The sequence below is a fragment of the Lactuca serriola genome, chromosome 6 (genome assembly GCF_051521515.1).
Source record: "Lactuca serriola cultivar US96UC23 chromosome 6, Lser_US96UC23_V15, whole genome shotgun sequence".
NCBI classification, from domain to species: domain Eukaryota; kingdom Viridiplantae; phylum Streptophyta; class Magnoliopsida; order Asterales; family Asteraceae; genus Lactuca; species Lactuca serriola.
This window is the reverse complement of record NC_136413.1, coordinates 165,884,742-165,888,602: the sequence shown is the minus strand read 5'-3', so window position 1 is coordinate 165,888,602 and position 3,861 is coordinate 165,884,742. Positions and strand designations below refer to the sequence as shown.

The window sequence follows — 3,861 nt, the reverse complement described above, 5'->3', positions numbered from 1 at the left end:
TAATGTGCTATTCCCCAACGAATATCACATCATCAACATAGAAAAGGTGTGAAACTGAGGGGCCGCCTCTAGGTAATTTGACTCCACGTAGTAGTGATTTTTCACATGCACTCTTTATAGCGATATTCAGTCCCTCCATGCCCAAGATAAAGAGGAACGGTGACAGAGGATTACCTTGACAAATCCCTCTAGATATTTGAAATTCATCGGTTGGTGAGCCATTTACCAAGACAAAAGCTTTTGCAGAAGACAACTTGATATCCATTTTCTCCATTTACACCCGAAATTCATTTGATCCATTACACAGTCCAAGTATCCCCAGTTAATTGAATCAAAAGCTTTTTCAAAGTCAACCTTGAATAGAAACAATTTTTTCTTTTGCTGCTTTGCCCGAAATTCATTTGATCCATTACTAATACTTGATCTTATATCTGTCTTGCCATCCAAACTTTAAGTTAATTTATTTACACTCCTAGGAAGTCTCATTCAAGACTTGCTAATAGAGTTTTTAGATATTTGAAACTTAATATGCAAAAAAAAAAAAATTACATTAAAATTTTTGATAATTTGAATTTAATTGCTCATGTTGATGCTTAGGGGAAGGTGTTTAAGCACATGAATGTCCATTTCCGCATTTTGTGTGTTTCTATGAGAATCTTTGGCATCGTAGAAAAGCAAAAAACATATAAGAATCTATAGATCTTCGAGTATAGGGCATTGGCTACGGTAACATTTGAATTACTTTGGATTATAAAACTATTAAAGGATTTGAGTATTAAAGCTCAATGTCTAGTTGAAATTTGGGGTGATAACAGTTCAACAATTCAATTGAGCTTAAATCTTATATATTTTGTATTTCAAGATAGGACCAAACTAATTGAAAATAATGTTCATTAGGTTAGAGAAAAGGTTTTAGATGAATTTGTCAAAATAAAGAAACTGCATCAAAGGAACAACCGAACAAGTTGCATATTTTTACAAAATCACTAAATTAGGGTTCAACACTCTAATTTATCTAAAAATTAAAAATGTTTGATCCATTTCAAAGATGAGTTTGAAGGAAATATTAAAGATTGATATACACACCAAAGCAATCTTATCTTTTCTATATTTTTTACTGTCTTAAATACATGTTTATTTCATTTAATATTTTTCCTATAACATATTGCAGTTAATTGGTAAGATATTATGGGTTAAAGATTACGTTGGGCTAAGAAGGTGGTGTTTAATGGGCTAAAAGCAAGCATTGAAATATGGAGCTTGATTTGCTTTTTGAAGAGTATTTACTATTTAGATACAAAATAGCATTTATGTGGTATCAGGTTATGTGTACTACTGCTCACTTAAAATGAAATAATAACATGCGGACCTTCAATGACTCGAACTCACAAATAACATAGAGATAAATGTTCAATATTTATTTATAAAAAACAATAGTATTTTTTTTTGTTTATGGAGATGAAATGAATTAATCAAGTTAAAATTGTAAGGATATCAATAGAAAACAAATTGTAGCATTTACAAAACAAACTGACTACAAAATCCAGTAAAAAAATCCACAAGAATTATCTAATGTTTACTAAAATGACTCTTTGGTGTTCCCCATGACGTCATACCTTCGTCAACACCACACCTCACCACCGCTTCCGGCGACCTGTCAAAATTAACCGACCGAATCATCACCGTCGGCTTCGTCGCCGGCAAATCTGGAAGTAACCCACCTTGCAGCATCCGCATCGCCTCCTTCATGGTGGGTCTCATCTCGTAATTTGGATGAACACATATCAACCCAGCCATTAACATCATCTCCATATCCATCCGATGAAATCTCCCCATCAAATTAGGATCTGCAGCAGCAACCAATTCCTTATCCTCCCACAAATCCCACACCCAATCAGTCATCATTGTCCCGTTCTCATCCACTGGCCGCCGCCCTGAAGCCACCTCCAGCACCAACACCCCAAAACTGTACACGTCGGTTTTCACAGTCGGGACGCCGGAGTACACGTATTCAGGAGCAAGGTAGCCCATTGTGCCCGCCGGAACCGTCGCTTCCCTCGCCCTCGAGCTATGCTCGTAAAGCTCCGCCGTTCCGAAATCGCCTAATTTTGGAGTGAAATCAACATCCAACATTATGTTACAGCTTTTTACATTCCGGTGGATGATCGGACGTTCACACTCTTCGTGTAGATAGATCAACGCCGATGAAACTCCGAGCAGAACGTTCAATCTCGTTCCGAAATTCAATCTACTGGGAGTTATTCGAGTGTGAAGAATCTTGTCGAGTGATCCATTGGGCATGTATTCGTAAACCAGGACTAATTCGTTTCGCTCACAACACCATCCTTGAAGCTGCATTAGGTTTTTATGGCTTAACGAACCCACCATTGTTGCGAATTCTGCAGCGAATTGACTCCCAAATGATCCTGTTTTGGTGGGTTGGCGAAATCTTTTCACGGCGACGTTACCATACGGCGGAAGATTGGCTTCATACACAGTTGCAGAAGGCCGTTGACTGATAATTTGATTCCGGCTAAACCCTTTTGTGGCTGATCTGATCACAGAGAGTTCCAATCTTCTGGGCATTTTTTTCTCCTGAAACGTACGGATTTGGCCCTGTTCCATGAGATCTTGCATCTGGTTTCTTCTCTTTAATACACACATGTAAAACACTACAAAACCCACACTTAAAAGAATCAAAATCAGATTGAGAGCTAATAATCCGACAGCTAATTGAAACACCCTTTTGTCTTTATGATGATTATTTGGTAAACCCGTTTCGTACTCTTCTTTGAGAGGAACCACCGGAAAACATATAAAACAGTTTCCCGGTCCAATGGCGTCAATGTCGATGATCGGAGACATAGATTCCGACGTCTTGAAATACCAACTATCAATCAAATGTGTTGCAGATCCTCTTCCATTAGCAGCAGAGAAACCCACATACATATAACCACTGAATCGTTTTGAAAGATCGATAGGTGATACGAGAATGGGGTTTTCAGGTTTGGTCTGGGTGTACCCGACCCAAATCTGGATGATCTTTTCTGGGTTTCTGTATTCAATCCAAGCTGTTATCTGTTTCCCACTCTTCAAATTGATCCCATTTGTCATTAAATCCACCGAAGCTACAGAAACAATGGAATCCAAATCAACCCCAACATGATTGTCGTTGATATCGTCAAGACCCTGGTCAAAATTGGTGTCGAATTCCACAGCCAAGAACGAAGAATCAAGTGTTTTCAGATCGATTGGTTTAGGTAAACCAAGAGACCCAACTGAGCGTGACAAGGAGTTTGAATCCGACGTGATCAAGAACGCAATTCCTTCGCCGGAGAGACAGGGAGGCGGCGGAGGGATGACGGTGAACGTGAAACGGGTGAAGAAAGAATCGGTGGAATTGAATGAAGAATCAAGAAATCGAATTGGGTGTTTGTAGAATATTCTTCCGATGTTTGAATCTGGTGGATTTGAGATACAGTTATTGTGATGATGAGTGAGCGTGATGGAGGTCTGATTGAGAATGGTAGTGCCGAACATGGTGAAGTTTAATGGCGGAGTAGGAGGTGATGATGAAGTGAAGGTGAAGAAGAAGATGAAGAGAAATAGGAGCTTAATAATCATATTATAATGGAATGAAGAAGATAGAGTGCTTATGGAGGGAGAAATAATCGATGATGCAAAAAGTATGAACTGTAGGAATATGAACAGGAATAAAGGGGTGTCGAACAAGATGATATTCGAGTCGCAACAGAGAGACTTCTGGATTCATTTTCCAAAATCAATTTTGGATAAGACCAACAAGGGGAAAGCTGAAGCGGAAACCTGCAACAAAAGTTTGGACTTTGGAGGGAAATGGAA

The 3,861-nt window shown here is 38.7% G+C and overlaps 1 pseudogene; it reads right to left on the bottom strand.

Annotated features, from left to right (window-relative positions):
• Positions 1-1,468: 1,468 nt before the first annotated feature.
• On the bottom strand, positions 1,469-3,861 carry LOC145057312 (L-type lectin-domain containing receptor kinase S.6 pseudogene; annotated as a pseudogene).